This window comes from Phalacrocorax carbo, chromosome 11, assembly GCF_963921805.1.
Source record: "Phalacrocorax carbo chromosome 11, bPhaCar2.1, whole genome shotgun sequence".
Classification (NCBI taxonomy): Eukaryota; Metazoa; Chordata; class Aves; order Suliformes; family Phalacrocoracidae; genus Phalacrocorax; species Phalacrocorax carbo.
The window spans coordinates 6,821,293-6,843,386 of record NC_087523.1 but is presented as its reverse complement, the minus strand read 5'-3'; the positions used below and the strand labels follow the sequence as shown (position 1 = coordinate 6,843,386).

The 22,094-nt window shown below is 37.8% G+C and overlaps 1 long non-coding RNA gene across 3 annotated transcripts in view; it reads left to right on the top strand.

Moving 5' to 3' along the window:
- Positions 1-22,094, top strand: part of LOC135315338 (uncharacterized) — a 123,906-nt gene that overhangs the window by 17,661 nt on the left and 84,151 nt on the right. For 2 of the 3 annotated variants that reach the window (XR_010374782.1, XR_010374781.1), the window contains 3 exons: positions 13,677-13,770; positions 16,132-16,286; positions 17,165-17,285. This is a non-coding gene — a long non-coding RNA (uncharacterized LOC135315338). Of the gene's footprint in view, positions 1-13,676; positions 13,771-16,131; positions 16,287-17,164; positions 17,286-17,611; positions 17,844-22,094 lie in introns of those variants that run through there. The other variant, XR_010374783.1, reaches the window with a different exon arrangement.

The window sequence follows — 22,094 nt, the reverse complement described above, 5'->3', positions numbered from 1 at the left end:
GATCCAATTTATGTATCTATAAAGTGAAGGATATTGTTCTGACTTGCATTGGCAGCAGTGGTGTAGCGATGATTAATAGTAACAGGTTTGCTTTGTGAGTCTTGCATGTAGCTAGAAATGAGTAGTGAGTGAAAGGGAGGCACCAGCGTTTCCTGACAGTATCCTTGAAAAACTTAGTGATGACTACTATATTAATTAAAACCTGAGTGAATGCAGCTAATGATGTCCCAATGTATTTCTGGAGCTGAAACATGGGCCAGTCTGACTCATAAACACTTCAAAAAAAGCTGTTAAAAGGAGCCGCACTAGACCTGTGGCTGCATGGAATTCCTAAAGAACTTGTTTGGTGGGGGTGAGGGAGAATGCATAGCTTCTGGAGAGATTTTGAAAGCCTAATGGTATTTATAAAAACAAAACAAAATTCTAACAATACAATATTCAACAAATGGAAAAGAACATTGCTTTTTTTACTATATATATATTTAATCTTTTATTTAATTTCGATTTTTCTGAACACTCTCCTTAATTTAATTCCTTTTCACATTAGGACTTTTCAAATACTTTGGAAAAAAGTGTGTAGGCATGCTTCTTTCTACATTGGCTTTTTGCACATGAGGCTTTTACTTTCTAGACTTCATTAAGCAGTCAGTTGAGCAGGCTAAATGAGTGTTCCAAGTGGTAATAGATACTTACTCCATGTAAGTACAACAAGATTATGAGATACTGGAATGCCGAGTACTTAACTGGCATGGTATCATTTATATTACAGATAAATGCGTCAAGTAAATAATTTGTGTGTTTATGATAGCAACATGATCTCCTACCTGTTAATAGGGTAGATCTGGGTCACTAGATGAGGGGGTTTTGTTTTCTACTTTGAGCCTTGCATCTTCCGTTCCAAGTATCTGAGAGGATCTTAGTCTTTTCTGAAAATAAGTGCCTCCTTTCAAGGTATTTAAGCCTGAATGGAATGTGAGTAGGCAGAAAGCTTCCAGAAAAAAATGTTTGTGAAAATAAAGTTGCGTTATGTTAAGCCAATGTACACACGTGCTAAGTTCTTATTTTGTTTTGCAACATCCTAGGTTGTTCTTACAAAGCTTGGATAATACTGCAAAGTTTGCCTTGATTTCTCCAAGCTTGGATTACAGTTATTCAAATATAAGTAAGTTCAATTTCAAATAATTCATGCTTTGGGAGTTATGAAAGATCATAAAAATAAAAACAAAACTAAGGCTGTGAAAAGATAATTAATCTTATGTCCAGCGGAGTTTGTGTAAGCCTGGCTTCCTTAATTGTCTTGCTCAGGTTCTCATATCTAAGGTATCAACTCTGAAATTATTCTAGCAGATCAGGTACTTACCTCGCTTCCATACAGGTTCTCTGGTGTATTAGGGATGAATTTATGCTGTTGCTTTTTCCTTTCAATACAGAATTTACTATGGATCTCTTCTCTGTCTTGCCACTGTCTTCAAAGGTGTTGTAAAAGCTGTCTTCTGAGATGTCTTAGTGAAATGTGCTTAAAATGGGGACTTAAAAAAAAGAACCCAAGTTCTTGATCTTTATTTATAATGCTGGTAGTTCAAAAACTTTGGGAAGAAAGCCCTTGCTGATAGTAATGTGAGGACTTTCTGGTCTGGCAGAATCAGCAAAGGGCTTGTAATGTGAATTGGGTAGAGTTTTAACTGTCTTCTGTCATCTCCTTATACTGGCATTCTCTAAATAATTAAGGATACCTTAACTTTTGTTTTCCTTACCAAGTGACTGCTGAAAGATTAAATAAGCAGTGCTAACGCTGTAGCACATGTGACAGGGAATGATGAAGATGATCTGATCTTTGTCAGCATCCATGCTGCTACTATAAGCAGATTTTCCACATATAATTATTTTTCTCTTAGGGATCCAAGAACTCTGCTTTCTCTGGATTATCTCTCATGAGCATTACAAAATGTACCAAGTCATCAGTAAGAATGCTTTTGAATTCTTTTTCTAACTTTGCAGCATGCCCTCTCCTTTCCCCTCCTCTCCTTTTGCTTATGATTTGGAAGGGAGAGGTTAAGTGTACAGTCCCAAGATAACTTGGGTACCTTCTCGTAGAATCTGTATGACAGCGGCCCAAACTACTTAATTTCATACCTAATTGCTCCACAGTAACCAAATAAATGTTGGAATTGCACCTTTTTTTTTTTTTTTGCAAGAATGATACTACTTAGCCATGTACCACCCTGCTATATGCTGTCTTCTTGATTGCTGTCTTTAGCAGCTGTTGAGTATTTTGAAATATCAGATATCTGCACTTTTCCACCAATCATGACTTCTGTGTTCAGAAATATGTATTTTGAGTTTAGTGACTTGAGGAAATGTTTAATTACAAGTAAGTTCTTCTAACGTTTCCCAATGTTGCAGCCAAAAATAGCTGGTGTGCCTGCTGGCTTCCATAATAGACTCACTTTCAGGCTATACAGTATGTAGTTTGTTTGCAAAACTATAGCTGGCAGCTGTAAGAAAACATGGCTTTGTTTTGGTTGCTATCTCAAAACTGATGAGGACATAGGATGTAAGATATGTAGAATTCCTGGGAGATTAGTCCTGTACTTGTGACCAGGGTGGATGCTTTAACTAGTCAGCCACATGTGACGAAAAATATCCTGAAATACAATGGCCTGATGGTATGTAGGAAGTGGATAAGCTTGTCTGTGTTCCATAATGCACTGGGCAGTGAGGGAATCCCATATTACATGGAAAGAAAGGAGATCAACTCTCTGTTTTACCCTCAAGTACGTCAGCGTTGCCATGGGGTACAGTACCACATGGTGCTGCACAATGATTTTTAAAACAGGAGAAAGAGTGAACTGCATAGATCTAATACATGAAAATGAGAATCACTACACTAGATGAATCCCTGAATCATATTGACCAGATATTTTTTCTTCACAATGATTAATTTGCATAACAACAATGTTGGCAATTATGGCTGAAAATAATAAAGGCAATTCTTATCTGCTCAGGGTCTGAATATTAATCACCTCTGGCCTATATCTAGTTCTTTGTAACTGTTCAGTAGTCACATGATGAAAAATCAAATCTGCATACTCAAAGCGAGTTATACAGATAAGAATGTAAGTATGTCTTCTGAGGAGCGATGTTTGCAAGGCTGGTTTGTGATGTCTTCTCTACTGCACCCCAAAATAAGGTTGCCTATCTATTGCCTGCTTGGATAAGACAGAAAGAAACAAGGATGGATTTCGCTACTGAAAAATAGTGTATACCTTGACAGTTAATTCTGTGGAAAAAAGTGTGTTCTGGAACAGATGCTCTGTATAGATGCTTCATTTATGGTTTTAAGTAGTGAATAACCAAACTAATCAAGTTATTCCAGTGTCCCTCACGTGATTTGTAGAGTAGTGATTAATATCTGTTTTGTAGGCAGTAATTTCAGAGATGTTTAAAGCCACACTGAATAAGATGCCTTCTCAATTGGCTACTCATTAAATATAAGCCCTTAACATTGACAGAAACTGGATAACATATGATGTTTGCTTAAGTGATTGGTTGCACTTGTGGGCTAGCTCATTTTGTTGGAAATAATTTCTTTTCCTCCCCTGCTAATTAGATAATTTCTAATGCTAGCTTGTATTTGCATGTGTGTTTATAGGATAAAATTACTTCGATGACATGGAAAAAGGGGAAAACTGAGAAAAAAAAATAAATTAACATTTATGATTGCACTCAGTCATTGGATCACTAACTTGAATTAGGTGTAGCAGGTGATTTATACTTATGTATTATGTATTTATAATTTGCACTAGAAAAAAAAATCTCAGGTGCTATAATTTTCCAAAACAGATCTCTCAGCCATATGTAAATGTAAATTGCAAATTCAGTGCACAACAGAGTAATCCCTTGGTACGGAGCAACCAATTACATGAAGCAGCCACAATTAAATATGCTTAAATCTCCTACAAAGCAGCTTTATACCTAACTTCAAGTAGTAAGTAAAAATAACTCTGCAGTTACAAACTGTGGATTATTAACCAGCATGTTAATGTATACAGGTTTTCTGTATGTCTACCTAGAGCAATGATGATGTGAGATAACAGCTATGGCTGCTTTATGTTAACCAGGATCCAGAAACAGCATTAGAGCTCTCAAACCTTATCTTACAGAGCAAACAGCTTAGCTCCTGAACTGTAAGTATTGCCTGATACTGAGAAAGGCACTCTTCCCCTCACCTCCCCGCCTCCAGGCTGGAACAAGTCCTGCAGTTGCGGCAGCTGGATACAAGGTAGTTCTTCAGAGATGGAAGAAGCTAAAGGCTGATTTCAGCACAGAACAAGGCTGACCTTTGAATACGCTACTGAAGCAGCTCCTGAAAAGCAGACCAGAACAACAGCTTAAGCTTTCTAATACCTCAGCTTGCTCTGCTGTCTAGAAAGTTAGCTGGTATTTCCTTGACTGCAATTTCTTTGTGGAGATTTGACAAGAGTTAGGGGCTACAACCCTATCATTTTAATCTTCCCAAGGTGCAAACCAGTTCACAGTTGAGTGTTTACTAATTATTTCCACTCAGCTTTGTTGCATGCCAGACTTTTCAGGTGTATGTAAAGTTACCACTTGTTGCTCTGGAAATAAACATTAAATGGATATGGGGCATCATCACTGTATGCTAGTAATTCTGTGAAATACAACTTTAAATGAACCTGCCTTTTCATAAACATGCTGAAAAGCACCAAATGCTTCCAGGCTCTTCTTTTGTACTAGAAAGCAAAAAGGGTGAAACAAATATGCTGTAAATAAGAAAATTCTGAGAGAAACTCAGATGGTCCCTAACAAGAGGCAATAATATTGTAGCAAGTTTCAGTGAAGTAAAATTTCAGAAAGAGATGCTTTCCTAGAAATAATTATCTTGCCTAATTATGATTAAATATGATAAACATGATTTCATCATCAGTTTAAATGCACTATTACCTTATCGTGTCAAACTCTTGCTAGTGATGGATTTTGGTCTTCAGTTTTTTTACATCAAAGCTCCAAAATCTGTGATCTAGACTTAAGTGTAGGCTTCAACGGCTAATGTTTCATGAACTTACTCTTATAGTCCAATGCTTTTATAGTAATTGCATTTTGGGGTCTATTTTGTGCTATGAAACTTTACTTTGAAGCCCTACTAGGAACTGCTGTATTTAAGAAATACTGGTTTTCCAGCATGTAACAGGGGCATAATGTAATTAGATGAAGAAACACCTTTTGGTTTTGTTTGGTTGGTTGTTTGTTTTTTTCTCCATTCCTGAAGGCCGGAGTAGAAATGAATCACAAATGAATGGTATAGGATAGTATTGCCTCTTTAGGTATTTGAAAAGTCAACAAGGTGACTTTTGAAGGTGAAGCTAGGACTAGAAATTTTCTAGAAATAGTCTCTGACACTTAGAGACCACTGAGGCATTACAGTTAAAATATATGTCACTAACATAGAACATATAGTTTAGGAGAGGTGGTGTATCTCTGGAGGGAGGTATGTGTGGATTACGAAAACATTGAAGAGACAGGAGTGTGTTCACGTTTTATCTGCGTGCATTTATCCTCTACACAGAGAACATTGATTCCTTTTGAAGGAATTGTGGATTTGACCTTTATCAGCACAAAATGGAAGCCCAGTTTCTACACATTTTTAAGTAGTAAGTTTTGGAAATAGGCACGTGAGTAAGAAGAATGTGTCTGCAGTGCTGAAATCAGCTGGCAGTACAAGCTGTGTGGAGACAGTACTGTACACTCTGACAGCTTTTCTAAGTGACAGAGGTAGACAGTTTTATATTCATCAGTTGAATCTCCTTTCATACGGTTCTTCTTTCTTTGTATTTTAAGTCATTTAAAAAATCTGCCACCACATAGTGCTGTTGATGTGTTTGAATATATCATTTATAGCCTGTTTTCTTTGGGCAGGCAATAGAAGCAAGACTGTTCAGGCCTAACTTGAAAACAGAAGTAGATCTGCTGAGACTTGCTTATCTCTAGTCCATCCCAGTTGCACAATTCCATAATTCCTTTTAATCATGGTTGCTTTCTTTACGTTATGTAGTGCCTAGGGGAAAGATAAAGGTCTTGGTGTGTGCTTAGATAGTCTCGTCTCAGATTTGGGTGCATGAAAGAAAGTTAGTCTTAGAAAGCAGAGGTGCCTGAGGGTCTAACATCATACAAATTCTGGTTATTAGGGTGACAGTGAATCCTAGATATGGAAATACTGTGGTCATGACACTAGGTAGTTCTATTCATTAAACTTTAACTTAGATCCCGGCTCACGTGTGTTAAGCAAAATCAGTGTTCCTACAAAGCAGCTGAGCCTGCTGTAGCACAGAACTGCATAAAGAAAGAATTAGGAAGTTTGCATAAAATATCATATTTTACCATAATTTTCATGCCTGACCCTCAAGTTTTCCAAACTTTTTAAAGTCCAGACCATGGAACTTCCCAAACTTTCCAGGAATATAGGATTACATAATAAATGGGATGGTTGGTTGTGTGTGTTTACTTTTACATGCATAAATCCAGCATACATTTTTGCAGGTCTTAGTATGCTATTATAGATATTAGTAGCATCAAACCACCCCACTGTTTCCTGAGTCTACAGAGAGGACATTAGGGTTAACACTGATTCATGGGTAACATTGTGATTTATGTCCTCTGGAGCTTTATTAGATAGGAAGTGATGGTGAAACAGGAAACCAGGCATTGTATGAAAACATCCATAAGTATATCACTAGAGGAAAAAGCTGCAAAAATAATTTATGGAAGACATTGTTGTATACTTCTGTATAAAATATATTTATTATTGTGCACAGCTGGATACTGTAATTGTTGATAATAATGCAAGTGACTAACATGATCTAAACCTGACTCTTTAATTGAAGCTAAGGACTCAGGGGAGGGAGAAAATTAACTTGAAGATACTGACAAAAGTAGCAATATTTTGGTGTAATTGAGGCCAAGTAAAGAAAGATATTTAATGTGAACAAATGAAAAGTTCTTCGAACTTATTTAAGCATATTGTTTTCTGTGGTTTTCACAAGCTAATGCATGCTTAACACTAGTATTGTAGGACAAGTATGACGTTTTGCCCTAAGGAAATCTAGTAAAAGGAGATGTGTCAAAGCAGTTGCATAGTTGTATTTTCTGTTGAAGAATTAACTGAACGTGACCTAATCAAAATTACAAGATGAAGTGTGTGTTTATCCCTCCCCCTCCCCCTTTCATTTTTTTAAATGGTTACGGAAGGACACGTGTACACAGTTATCTGGACACTGAAAAACACTTCCTAACATACTTAACCTTGATCACCTCTGACTTCCTTCACTAAACAGCAGTGGTACTGTATTATGAAGCTAACTGTTTAGTATGACAAAGTTGCTGATAACTCATAGGAAGTCAAGGTTAATTCTTACTTTGCCTGGTATGACAGGCTTTGAAGCCTACAGTTACATTATGCTAACCTGAGTTTGTGTGTGTGAAAATCAATTCTGTCTTTAGGTAAAAAGTTTATCCTCCTTACTGTTTGGTTGTACAAAATATAATAGAACAGTTTGGGTCTGTTCTAGCATAAAATTCTGTAAGATACGGGTCCTACTGAAGCACGTGAGAAGTCTGAAGGTGATTGTTGTTTCGTTTGCTGTCCACTCTGGGACTAGTATTGGCAGTATTGAGTATTTATGCTGTGTGGATGTATTCTTCTGTTCCACTCTTTCTTCCATGTTTCCACACCCTTCCAGGTGCTTATGCTTCCAGGACTTGAGTGAAAATTGTGTGCTTTGCAATAGGTCCAGAGGTGTCAGTATGTTGCTTGGAATCACAAGCCACCTTTAAAGAGAGCGTTCACAGTATTGCTATGTAGGGGTTAAAGAGTATGTTAAGTTGTGGTGATGATTGTGGCATATAAATCATCAGCAGAGTTTAGGCTAGCTGCCTCCCCTGATTTACTAATCTGTCTAACTTTGTCATAACAAGATTTGTCCTGCAATTCTAGGAGTCTAGATACTGAAAACAGCTATCTGTCATTACGAGAACTTGACTGCAGTTGCATTTGAAATTATTTCTGGTTTTGTGCTTCAGCTGAACTTTTCAAGTGTTTCAGACCTCAGGAAAATGCTTTGTCTGTGCTAGCCAGGAGTTCTGATTTTTAAAAAAAATTTTTTTTTTTCTCACTGTGGCTCACGTGGACATACATGATAACAACTGAAGTAATCTATAATTGTAATACCTCTGCTAAATTCAATCACAGATATGTGGCCTTGTTGGGCTACAAGCCATCTGTGGCTAGCTGTTGAGAATGCTTATTCTGCTTGCATATTTTTTCCAAACTTTAAAACAGTACTGAGAACCAGTAAAAAAGCACGGAAATATCCACATACTGGTAGGTTAGTGTAACAGTTCTTTTGCTCAATACAACTTTTACTAAGTAGCCTTAAGTAACAGTATGATTAACTTAACTCTCAAGTTTTGCATGCAGTAATGAAATATTTCTTTTTGAAGCTTTCCCACTCAAGCTTTCTGATGTAATTGATCATAGTTAAGAAAAACAGAATGCATTTTGTCCAGACAAAAGGAATTAATTTTTTTGTTTCCCTTTCAGGAAGGGTAGCATGTTGAAGGCTTATGCTTCAATTATTGAACGTGTATATCTAGGATTCATGGTTCCATTATTCTTCTGAGGTATAACTCAGTCATCATTGGAAAGCAATACTTCCACATAAAAGAAAACCATCCATAGAGATATTGCTGAATTTAACTTACTGTTTTCATGGCCTTGTATTTGATTATGCTCATATTAACAAAGTTAATACACAAAACCTTTTTCCCATGACTTCCAGAGACTTGTACATTATAACATATATAGTGGGGAGCATGATGTATTTGTGCTGCATAATTTCTTCATCTGTTTACTGTGAAAAGGAAAAAACAGGAAATTAACTGACACCAAGCTATTTGAACATCCCGTGACAAATACTGATTTCTGTATAGAATGTGATGAAACAGATCCATGTGGGGTTATTCTTACCCTAGATATCAGTAAAAATACCCGTTTCCTGTTGTCCAAATTCTTGTAACTCTTCTTTGTGTTCTTTGTAATGGCATAGGAGCTGAGTGGAATCCTTAAAGAAGTAGTTGCAAGGATGTCAGTTAGAGAGATGCATGAGGAGAGATTGCAGACTTTTCAGCTTACAACGCTTGAAGGTTTGGGGTGGGGGTAGTGCTGATATCTTAGTAAGTAAAGTGGTGAATAGATTAAAAGTGATCACTGGGGAGCAGAATGTCCTCAGATGCGTATATCCACTCTGATTTTTGGAATATAGCTTTTCTTCCTTGGGCAATTATACAGAGCAAATAGCCCATTAAAACTCTTGGGGAAACTGCTGTTAAAAAACAAGCAGTTCGCATGGGATGCTAGCCTTATTTAAATTCCAATAAGTGACAATAAAACGAATAAAGATTGAACCAAAGCTGATCTTGTACATTCAACTAAAGCCAGCAAATTCATTGCTGAGCAGCTGGGAATAGAAGTGTTTTCATGCCAATGTTTAGTTGGATGTTCCTGGTCGATGGCAGGCTAAAAATTGCCAGCCAAATTCCATGTTAGATTGAATGAATGTCAGGAAAAGCTTCCTTTTTTAAATTTTTTTTCTTCTCCTCTTTAGAGAACTTGCCCCTCCATTCTCAATTTTAAAAAAAATCAAATTCATAGGAAGTTACTGAGGCAATATTATAATGAAAAGTAGTGTTTAGCCCTTACCCAAAAATCACCAAGCCTCTCTGAAAAGAAATGTGCTTGCTTTACAGACTGAAAAGGTTAAGGTATAGCTACACTGAACTAAATGTTATCTGTGACTAAGCACTACAGCAATCCTTATTTAATAAATATACTGATATATATGGAGGGAAGAGTCCGGTAACTCGCTTGAGCAGCTCCAGAGAAAGAACTAGGAGGGACTAAATCATCCCTTAATCAGTGCTTTCTTGGACTTACTGCCATTTGTAAGTTCTGTTAATGAAAATTTTCTGAAGAATGCTTATGAAATGGACTCAGATCTACAATTTTATGACCTAGTAATCTATGCTTCGTATTGAAGGGCTAGGGTTTTATTACTTTAAGCCTAGGGGTTTTTTTCTGTCTGATGTAAGGGAACAAATGACACTGGATTGTCAGCAATAACTATAGGAGGAGAAATCACTGGGACAAAGCATTTCTACATCTCAAAAAAATGAATGACCATTTAAGATTCCACATATACCAGAAACAATCCTAGCTTGAGTGGTCATGCTCAGCAAAGAATGCCTGTCATCACAGTCCAAGACAGAGTTACCTTTGGACGGGTAATGTCACTGAAATGTGATTCATTTATCTGGGTCTTGTTTGTTATTGAAGGTTTGCAACAAGTTGTTGGCAGTATGACCCCTAAAAATACTGTTTATAGACTGTTAGCAGAGTAACAAAGAAGTAATAAAGAAAGACTCATCTGTCTGGTATGGGAGCTGGTTAGAGAAAATTGGAGATAACTTTGTCTCCCCTTGCTGCTTTTGAGCCCTGAAAAAGGAGGGTATGTAAGTTTTTATTGTTGCCAGTGATAGATTGCGCAGGCACTGTTTTGTTCAAAGGAAGAAGCAAATGAAATAGTAGGGGAGCAGGTTGAAGAGAAGAAAGGTCATTGTTAAATTTGGTACAGCTTCTTCCAGTGTTCCCAAACAAGACACTGCAGAGAATACCGACGTTAATTAGAGGAACTAATACAAAGCAAAAATTTGAAGTTGCAATGGATTACAAGAGGGTTTCTAATGCTGAAACCTGTTTTGGTTGTTCTTTTTTCCCCTCATAGTGCTACATAACTATACATCAAATGTTATTTCTGTGATTTCTGGAAAAATTAAACCTTTGGGGAAAAAAAATCTGATTTGTTTTTAAAAAATATGGCTTTAGCTTCAGTTTCAGGAACTTCTGTTCCTGAATTGTTCTGCTTTTTAGAAGTATGGTAGGTTTATGATATGGGAATGACTTTAGGTCAAGCCCAGTCACTAATTTGCAGCAAAATGCGGTGATTCTTTAACTCTGTGATAATAGCCATGAAGCACCAACACTTGTTCAGCTGCAGATCTGCTTTTCCCCCATCTTTCTAATTTTGTTGCTTTGCAAAGAATCTCATGGTTTTCATATCGTTGATTGAATGCATCTTCTTAAAGCTGCTGAAACAACTGTCATGTTTGCTTTCATATCAACCTGTGATAAGAGCTTTGCAACATGTGAAATAGTACTGCACACCCCTTGTGCAGTTTTTCCGTGCCTATTTAAGCGTAACAGTTTTTCTGTACCTGAAGAGAAACAAAATCTGTCAATGATGTTCTTTTAAATTTTGGGTGAAGAAAAGCAAAAAGAAAAAAAAAAGTAGTCTCCACAAGGCAATCAGCTTGCTTTAACTTTGTTTATCTGAGCTAAAGCACAGGAAGGCAAATATCCCAAACTATGTTAAGTACAGAAGACAGAAGGACTTTACCTTCAAATTACTTAGTGGCTACTGGTGGGTAAGTTGAGGCAGGCAATAACAAGCTGAAATGAGTGTTCCTGGTCAAATATGCTTCTCAATTAGTTCTGTTTATACGAAGATCTTAGTTGCTATTGAACAGTCAATAAGCTGTTTAGGCATTGCTATGAAACTACAGTAGTATATATTTTTGTTTACTTTTTTGGTAATGGAAACAAGACTTACGTATGAATGTAATGCAGTGCGTGTTCACAGTGCATGCACACTTGCTACCAATCTGCTAAGTGAGCTTGAATGAGTTGAGACCTGAAGTGTAGCAATCTTTGCTAGTAGAAAAATATGTCTATGTGTGTTTATCACCTAATAGAAGTTTTGGGTTGGTGTTAAAGTTTTTACCATGTATAAAATTATAACTGCATTGGAATCTTCTTACTTGACAATAATCACTTGTCACACTGTATATTTGCAGCTGAGGCACGGAGGTGCATCAGGCTTCTTGGCTTTACTGATAGGATGGTAAATACGTGGAGACCTCCCTTAAAGATTCGGCCTCATGAAGGAGGTAATAACAAAGCAAAATCGATACGCTAGGAACAAAAAGGGTTTTCGCAAATGTGAGCTAAGCACTAATGTAATTGTCAATTCAGTGTTAGATGTCAGGTATTGCTTTAGAAAACACATGTATTGTGGGCTGCATTCTACTAACTCTTACCTTCACGTGATTTCTGAGCAGAATTTACTGTTTCAGTTTATTTTAGGGGAATATATTTCCCTTAATTATGCTTCCAAATTCCAACTTTAAGATGAAAACAGGAGAGCGTGGAATAGTTATAAATTTGCTTCACCAAATGTTTGTAATTGCCACTGTGATCAGGGAAGAACTGAGTTTTAGAACATCTTAAAAAAACAAAACCCCAAAGCCCCAAACGTCGAGCTCCCCCTGGCAGCACGCTGCCGCGCGGGCGTCCTTCCCCGTGCAGCAGCGCTCCTGCAGCAGGCGTCACCCGGTGGGAGCCCTGCGGCTTTCACCAGCAGTTGCAGCACCTACGCTGCCCCGTACAAGCCGGTCGTAGCTTCAAAAGGCTTAACTGGGAAGGTACTTTTTTTGAGCGGGATCGTGAAGCGTCCAGGCTTGTGGTGTGAGGTGCGGTAGTGCCGCGCCGCGCGACGCCGGGGGGGCAGGCCTTCCGGCTGCGGGCACACCCCAGCGAGCGCGCTCTGCTCGCGGGGGAGCCCACCCCACCATTTTGAGAGCGGCCTGTGCTCGGGGCTGCGGTAAGAGGGTTGTCACTGCGCTCCCTTACACGGGAAGAATTAAATCCCTTACCTGCACCAGGAAACAGCTTTATATTGTAAAGTGACTGAAATTACCTCAGTCAGTTTTGCGGAAGTGAAAGTACACTAATATTTTAAGCCATTTCGTGTCTACTGGTAATACTAATGCTAAGTATTTGCAGTGCGTTACAAAGCGTGCAACAAAGCATTTGAATATTTCAAGGAAGACTCTTATCCGGTGTGGAGCCCATGAACCATATAGCCTCTGACTGATATTTAAAATGGACTTATCTTTCAGCTCAACTTTGAGAGTTTAAATGGCCCAATAATTTCAGATGAGAATTCGTGCATAAATATCATTCTATGAGTTGACGCAAAAGCCACACGAATTTCCTGGTCAGTCACAGTATGTAAGATAACAAGAAAAAACGCTTAGCTTTTGACTGCGCTATATACTCCGTGAAATGAGTTACCAGTGATGGCAGTGGGCTAATTAGCGTGAGCATTCAAAGGTGCTCAGTACCGTTTAAGGCTGCATTGTATAGGAAAGCCTCACACCGTCAGAGTATTTGCACATCACAGGGTGTTCTTTCAAGTGATTAAGAGACTTTATGTTGGTACCACACATTTTTCCTTCCTTAAATGATGCCATTTTGCCTCTATAGTGCATAATGCTGCAGATTCTTCACCTTTGTAGCTAGGGATGAACAGCTCACGGAGACCTTTTCTTCCCTTTAATATGCAAGTTTGTATGTTAAATTGGTGGTAGCTACTGAGGGGCTGCTCGGGTTGGCTCCCACGAGACCCACAGAGGCTGAAGGTCTTTGCTCAGGACTGTACGTTTGTTGTTAGTTCACCTGGAATCTCTGTGCTTCCCTTGTGCAGCTGCTGTCCTGTAGTGACAGACAGAAGGCTGATGGCTGCTGGTGTCCTGAGTGCAAATTTTAAAAAGTTTACTTCGCCAGGAATTGCCAAGGAGGTTAGTATCTCTTGTGGTGGGTTTCCACTTTTTTGTTAAGTGCAAAGAATTACACCTTCTCACGAGCAGGTGCAAGATATAGACAAAGATAGAAATGGTCTTCTGAAAACTTCTCTTGCCACTCCCTAACAGCAAGGAAAATGGCAAATTATGTGGCTGAGTTAAATTTCTTCATATATCAGTTTTCACATGGGGCATCTGAATGATAAATCCTGCTGAAATTGGAGGGTTTGTTAACAATTGATAGTTAAACTAATTTCTGCTTTGATTCTCTGCTGGATGTTCCAGCCATGCGTGCATCTGCACGGCTACAAAAGAAATATAGATGTCACAGCATCAAGTCTGTCAAGAGTTGAAGGAGTATCTGGATGATGCTTTTAGTCTTCTTTTTATGTTAGTTAAACACGGAAGGCGGAGAACAGTCAGTTAAAAAAAAAAAAAAAAGGATATCACAAGAAATGAAAGCCGTTACAGTGACAGAAAGTTGAAATGGCCTGTGTGACTCTCAGGGCATTGCTCAGCCTATAGAAGAGAAACTGGGCCAAGTGCATGCTTATCTAATAGGTGGATATTATATGTACTGCATTGATGACTCCTGGCTTTTCAAGGCATGAAAGAGAAAATGGCAAAGTTTCAGAAGTAAAATATTAAAAAAAAAAAGTAAGTACATTTGTAAAGGCTTGGTTGATGTTACATGTGGGAGTTATCTGAAAATACTGATTTTTCTGAGTCCCAGGTTATTCTTCCTCAACATGGAAGACATGAAGTTAATTGACTATGGGTTTTTTGGGAGGTGGTTCATAAGAGGTTAAAGGTATTTCATAACATATTTTATGGTCCTGCTTGATACAAATCAATCTTGGGGCTACCAAGATATGTCAAACTACCTAGAACAAGATGCATACAGATTGAAATATGGGACAGAAAATGTCCGAGTTCCAGTGAAGTGCTGAAACGCTGTGAACTGGAACTGCATGGAAGGCCTGTTACAGAAGGTGTGCTCTTGAACTGTGACATAAAATTCCTGCAGCAGTAAGTCTAAGCTCTGAATTCCAAACGCTTAAAATTCTTCAAGCTGTTTTAACTCCTTAATATTTTCTTTCCTCCATTTGTAACATGATGGTTTTAATCTTTCCTAATATTTGATGAATGCATTTGAATTGAATTCCACCTTTCATAAATGTGGGATTTTTCTTCTTTTCCTGAAGTTACTTTTTTTTTTTTTGAAGGGGAATATTCCATTATTCCATAAAATATTGTGAAATCCATTATTTAAAAAAAAAAAAAGGCAGGGGGGAGGGAAGGGAACACCCCACAGTATTGAGTCTCCCTGGCATTTTTTTATCACTGCAATTGCAACAATTTAATTTTTCGTACATTGGCTTAGTTTTCTTTCAGATTCTATGCTTTTTGGGGTGTAACCTGAGCTAATTAAATTATATTTCCTCCTGAGGGCTGGGAGTTTTGGCAAGGAAGGTAACAGCTGCACCATGCTGATGAAGAATGACAGACCTTGTATTTGAGGGGTATTTCTGCCTTGTCAGATATAATAGTAAGTTAACAACAGTATTGCAAATACAGGAAGCTTTCACAATTGTGTAGCTGAACTCAGACAAAGGAAGACCTTATAGTGAAAGCATGTCTTTGGCCAGGCAAATATGCACATTGCTGCCTCTTTAGAGTTAGCAGCTATAAGTAGGGTGACACTTGAATTTCATTTCCAGTTGAAGCTTTGACCTTCAGCAAGTCATTCAGAGCCTTTGTGCTGTAGTTTGCTTGTCTGTATAATAGAAACAGAATTTGAGTCACAGGAGTGTTGGTATATAATTTTCATAGTACTCCACAATATCGTGACGAAAGGAGGTGTGTATGTGCAATTAACACTAGATGAGTCTGAATTGCACTCTCAACAAAGAGAAGTCTTTCAGTTAGCCTACAATAAAACCATAATTATATCCTAGTATCCTTGGCAACACATTATGGTCCCAAAAGGTGATACTACAGTTCAGTATTAATTACTGATACAGAGATCAAAAAGAAGGAAGAACAGAATCATTTAAACAGTTTCCAGGGTTTTAAATAAGCATTATGCAAGAAACATTGAATACATCATACTGAATACATAGAGGTATGCTCTCTAAAGAAACACACAAATCATTTGCATAGTTAGGACATGAACTTTGAAAAATAGTGTGCTTGGTGATTTAAATTCATACAAAGAGATGGTATTTGTTGGATATGGATTAGCTTCTCAAGAGGGAATTGTGTCAAATTTTCTTTTTAAGAAAGCCGGCCTGTGAGACACAAGGATTATCAGTTGATGAAGTGAAGATAATTTGGTTTATCATTTGTTTTTTTCAGAGGAATTACCTGATTATATATCCTTGCGTTGTGGATTTATTTTAAACTCTCTGCAGTGTTTGACAATGAAGATTCCTTATCCTTTTGAGCTTGAGCTTTAAGGCCAGGAAACATATTCCCTTCCCTTATCCACCTCCTCAAAAAAGGTTAATATTGTAAGTAATACTTCTGGTACAGGAACATCTTTTTAAATATTCCCCCGTCTCCATTTACTTTCTAACTCAGTACTTCTTAATGGTATAGTTCTCATCAGCACACAGTGAGTTTCCTTTGCTTTCCCCTTTTCTCCCTACTCTCTTTGAAATAAGAACCAATAAAAGTAATAACCTTAGAAGGCAGAGTTCTTTTTGTTTATTTTTAAAGAAATGATTCTGTCATAATCTGGGTGACAAACTCTATGCATCAATTCCTGGCTGTACCATCTGTAAGAAAGATGGAAATGAGGAGAAAGTTAGCAAGGTGTGTGAATAATATTTGTGGAAATAAGATCTTGGAAATGGGACAGTAACGAATAGAAGGAAAGGGTAATGTAGCCATGTAAATTCTAAATGCTTTCCAGCCTGAACAAGCATTGGCTGCTGGCAATATATTTTAACTGATTTTTGTGTCACTGCTGAGGCAAAGAAGAATAAGGCATGATAGAACGCTATCGGTGGTATTACATAGTTTGAGTTTGAAAATGGCGATGGTGACTGCTTAAGTGACTTGCTTAGTGGAAATTATTTCCCCCCCCACAATTTTGAGTCTAAAACTGGGTGACAAGAGCTCTGTAATTTAGTACATAATGATACATCTTACCACTGACAGATTTGGTTACTAAAGTTACGTGAAATGGCCTTGTTACTAAATATCAAGACTTGTTTTTGCTTTCAGTTTAATTAAAATCTTTATAGAAGAAGGAAGAGACCTGAAGACAGGCTAATTTTGTGATTATTTACTTAAAATGTTTTGAAGCTGGGCTTTGTTTTCTGTGTTTATATGGCTGCTTGATACAGTAGCATCCTTACACTATGACTTTTTTTTTTTTAAACAGGAAAATGGTGATTGAGAATGAACTGTATGAGGGCATACTGCTAGTGTGTGCATATATGTGCACATGTGCATCAGTTACTGGATTTCAAAGTTGTCTTTTTAAATCGTCTGGAGCTTCTGAGGTAAACACTTTTTTTTTTCTTGTGGGTACGGTGGTGGTGGTGTTCAAATACTTGTGCTCTGATGTTCAGCAACCATAAATCTGCAAAATAATTAGGCTTCAAACTGTGTACTTGAAAAAACTAATTGAAGGTTTAGGAAAACAAATGTTAACGAAAACTATTCTGTGAATAAATGTTAAAAGTAATTTAGATGGTCTAATTATATTATAATTTTTTTAAAATGCAAAACAGAACATCTCAGCTTGAATTATCTCTAGATTTTCTGCCAAATTTTATAGATTAGTTTCTTATTGCAAGGCATTTTTAATCCCTCTGTTTTCTCTCAGTCCCTGGAGGTGTAACACTGTATTGAATACTCCTTCTGCTCGGTGTGATGAGGAATTGCTAAAATACTTGTCATAAAGGTAGGGATAGCTTTTCTTCTTGAAAGTTTAGTAGTTTAATTTAGAAGCAATTGTCAGGAAATGTTGCATCTAAAATAGCTGTTACACTTTTATAAGGAAGCTGCAATTGCTCCTTCTACTTTATGCTCTATCTGTACAGGGATGCTCCCCGGGCTCTGATCAAGTGCTTGTTTAACCATTCTTGATAATTCCCCTTTGGTTGAAATTAAAAGTGGATGAATACCACTTTTTTTTCCCTGTCGCTGTACTAGATGGTACGACTGTCAGTAAGGCCTGATTACACATAGTTCCTGTACTTTCTAAAATATTGCTGAAATTCTCTTTAGAAATTTCCAGAAAAAAGTAAGGGAAATTGCCCTGTCCAAAAGGAAGTTTGGACTGTGTTTAGAAATTAGCAACAAATAAGAACAATGACTTCTAGCTGCAAAACAGCTGTTCATTAATAGTCCCTCTTAATGGTGGAGAAATCGTTTTGTTTTGTGGTTTTGTTTTTTTGTTTGTTTTTTTTTTTTTTAATCAAAGCTCTTTTCAGAGTAGCATAGTTACAAATAAGCATTAGATGTGCCTATAAGGAGCATATCAGTGAGAAATCCAAAACTGAGCTTGAAATGTGTAGGGGAAGTTGTGTACTTTGTTTGCATAAAAACTAAATGGCCTTTTAAAATTTTGTTAGTAACACTTAAGCTGCTCTGCAAGTTAACTCTGGAAACTGTAATTGTTAAAGGTGCTTCTTGAGTATATATGAAATTTTGGAGGTGGTCTTAAAATTTTTTTCTTTAAGTCCAGTCTAAATCCATCCTCCTTTAGTTCAAACCCACCACCCCTTGTCCTGTCACAACAGGCCTTGCTAAAGAGATTGGCCCCATGTTTTCTATAGTCCCCCTTTAAGTACTGGAAGGCTGCAGTAAGTTCTCCCCACAGTCTTCCCTTCTCCAGGCTGAACAACCCCAGCTCTAGAGTCTGTAAGTCTTCTGCTTGGTATTGACAAGACCATCTTTGGTGTGAATATAGTCTACTAAAGTTCTGCAGGATTGGGGGTCTCATGGGTTTTCACAGAAATGTTCAGAATTTAATACTAAAGAAGAGTGAAACAATATATAGAAACTAAAGACCATGTAGACCTGAGCTTTCTTTCACTCTGAATGTACTGAATTTTTTCCAGTTTACTGTAACTCATCCTCAGTTACTTGAATTAAATAGCACTTAATGCCTAACGTGGCTAGTGAGTGAATACATCCATATCAGTAACATACTGTATTTTTTAATATCACTTTTTTTGAGGCTAGGAAAGCATCTGTTCAGACACAAAACATTGGCTACAGTTAGCATGCGTGTAGATACAGCTGGTGTAATCCTTATGCTTTCATTTCATCTTTGGAGGACTGTAGCAACAGGAGGCATGATGGTGCAAAAAGTGTTTGACCCTTCTCTGACAAGCCTTACTGAGATTCCTAGAAAGGCTAGGCGCTGAGTAAGAGTCACTGGGAAATTTGGTTTTTGTTGAGAGTCTATTAGTCAGTTTACACATTAGCATTAGGTAGCATGGGAAGAACAGTGAAAGGAAAGTGAAAAAAATTACTTAGCTGTGTAGCACTGCAGAATGTTACTATAGATAGGCTGCAAGATTAAAGAGCTGCCTTGGTATGTTACAATTCAAAGACCTGCAGCCTCATCAGCCTTTCTATCCTAAGGAGTTTTTCTTAGGAATTTCATAATTGAGATATCACACTATAATGTGGGTTAAATCACTGTGTTTTGTCTCAGTTTTCCCTTTATCCTTTTGTTCTATCATTATCTTTTTTTCTTCTCTCTTGGCTTGGCTCTAATGTCTCATATGTGGTTATCAGAATAATTTGAGAAACATATGCCAATATTGTTTGGGGGTGCTTTTGTACAAATTAGCACACACAACAGTAGATTCCCAAACTCGGATGCTAAAGTCTCTGTGGTAGGTGGTATCTAACACTGGCCCGACAAGTATTGCACTGAAAGTCTTTAAGCTACCTGTATGTGTGATGAAAACACAGTGGGCTGTAATATTTTGCATTTGGAAAAAAACATAGCAAGATGAATTCATCAGTTTGATGCTTTGATGTATTAGGTAGAGTGAAAGAGAAAGAAGCAAAAAAACCTAACTTGACTCGATTCATTAGCACTGTAATACTTATGAGACCCCCATTTTCATAAAGTGTAGAAGAGGAAAATCATTCATTCTGTTCCTCTGAAGTAGAAGGGTACTCAGTGGCTGGTGGTGAACCAGCAATTCCATTGTAGGGGGGAGCTTTTATTTTATTTCCTATTAGGGTTAGAAAATGTCTTTGCTCAATGTGATGAGAGTTCAGCAAAGGTTCTTCAGTTCACTTAACTTCTCAGATGTGCTTGAGAAATGCCTATTAAGGTCTGTCTTCAAAATGTTGTGTTCTGTTTTACTCGAGGAGATTTTGGTGCTTGCTGTGCTGAGTCTTGTTAGTAAATGAGAGCATTACAGGATACTTTGATTTCCCCCGTCAAATATTCAGCAATCCACAAATGTTGACTTTATTTAAGGGTAGTCTCATCATCTGTGCTGTGGAACTATTAAATTGAGGGAATATTTGCTGCACAGTTGATAATTCCTGCTAAAAGCTTTGGTTCCTTTTACTACTCTTTTTAAGATTAAATCATCTTCTAGTGTCCGTTCCCCCTCCTAAGATAAAAGATGTGACAATGGATGGTGTTTTATTGGAGAGTTAATTGTTCTGTTTGACCACCTCTGGTGCAGGCCACCCAGCTCTGATGTTTTTCTGTAACTTTGTTTTTCATCCCATCCCAATACATCAAAGGTGGAATCTTGTGGTTTGTTGCTAAAAGTAGCAAAATAGTTACTCCCCTCTTCCTATGCAGTGTGAAAACCAGATATGTATTTCTGTAAGTCGCATTGGTTCTTCTGGGCTTCTTATGGCCTGGGCAGTGGAAGCAGCAATGAGATTGCTCTCTGGATAGAATTCTTGAACTAACTAATGAGAGTTTTGAAGTAGCTTTCAGTCATAAATACATTTGCCAATTTAACTTTTGGTAAAGTAAACATGCCCTTAACTTTTGAGGGTGCTAAATTAGTTCCTGTCCTCTTTCCTTACATAGCTTAATCTCTCTCTTGCACCATCAAATGACAGTCTCATACAGTATTAATCCCATTTACCATTAAGCTGTAGACAAATTTCTGCTGGCTGCCAAAGCACAAAATTATCACAGTATTGCAAGTGGCTTGTGCTGTGATGCTTGACACTCTCTCTAAGGAAAGCAGAGAAACTGTGGAAAGGTGACATTGATTTTAATTTTATACTTGATCTCTGCAAGCATTTAGAGGGCAGGAAATTCTTCAGGAAGCAGTAATGGATACCTGAAAGTAACATAGGAAAGTAGCTGTTGAACTGTTACGAGAGGACTTGCTGTGTTCAGCATAGTGCTCCTCCTTTGAGAGCAGTTTTTTTTTTTGCCTTGAGAGTAGCTGGAAGAGATTATCAATATTGGAGCTTCTGTGGTAAAGCTGCTGAACTTGCTAGCGGTTACCTGTAATTTTTCAAAGAACTGTTGCAGTTTAACAAGGATGAAAGCTTCTGGTTCACATTGTGTTGTGTGTGCGCTATAGGTCAGGACTGAGCCTGCTGAGAAGGAGAGGGAGATTTCTCCTTGCTTAAGATTAACTGAACAAAATTTGCATGTCCTTCTGGCAAGGAGACCAGGACAAGTTGGTAAGTAGGGAGTTCAGATGGGGGATGTGCCTGCCTGGAGTAGGGACCACAGTGGGACAGAGATCTAACAGGAGAGAGGGATTAAAAAGCACAGCATGGAATCTTTTTTCACCTATTGTGGTTTTCTGGACTGGAGGAAAAAATGTACCCTACTATCCCCGTGGATAAAGGGGACAGAGTCCTAAAAGCCTTGTGCTTTGGTTACTGTGATCTAGTAATTCTGAGCTTCTGTCTGTCTAGAACATTCTTGTTCTAGTTCTTTTTTTTTTTTTTCCTAATAACTGGAGTTGTTATTGTGTGGCGTGCTGGTGGAAAGCAGAGGGAGAAGTAGTGGTACTTGAGGCACTGGTTGGCTAGGGGCCCTACTGCAATGGCTATATGAGCTCTAGGGTCTAGCTCATGCAGAACTAACGTCGCCTAAGAGAGCTGGCTCACAATACTTGCATCAAAATTGTTTTGGGACAAGTGAAAGATTACTCTTCTGTCAGCACTAAAATGTTTGTTTATTGAATAAGTTTGGACATCTTTGTTGCTGTGTTGCTTCATGATAGGGAAAGCATCCCAGTCTTACGCACTTGGATTATGTTAAAGAAGTGGAAAAAAGCTCCCTGGAGACAGTGGGGTGGGGAAATCTTATGTGCTTAAAGGCATAAGTGAGAATACTGTTTTAGATA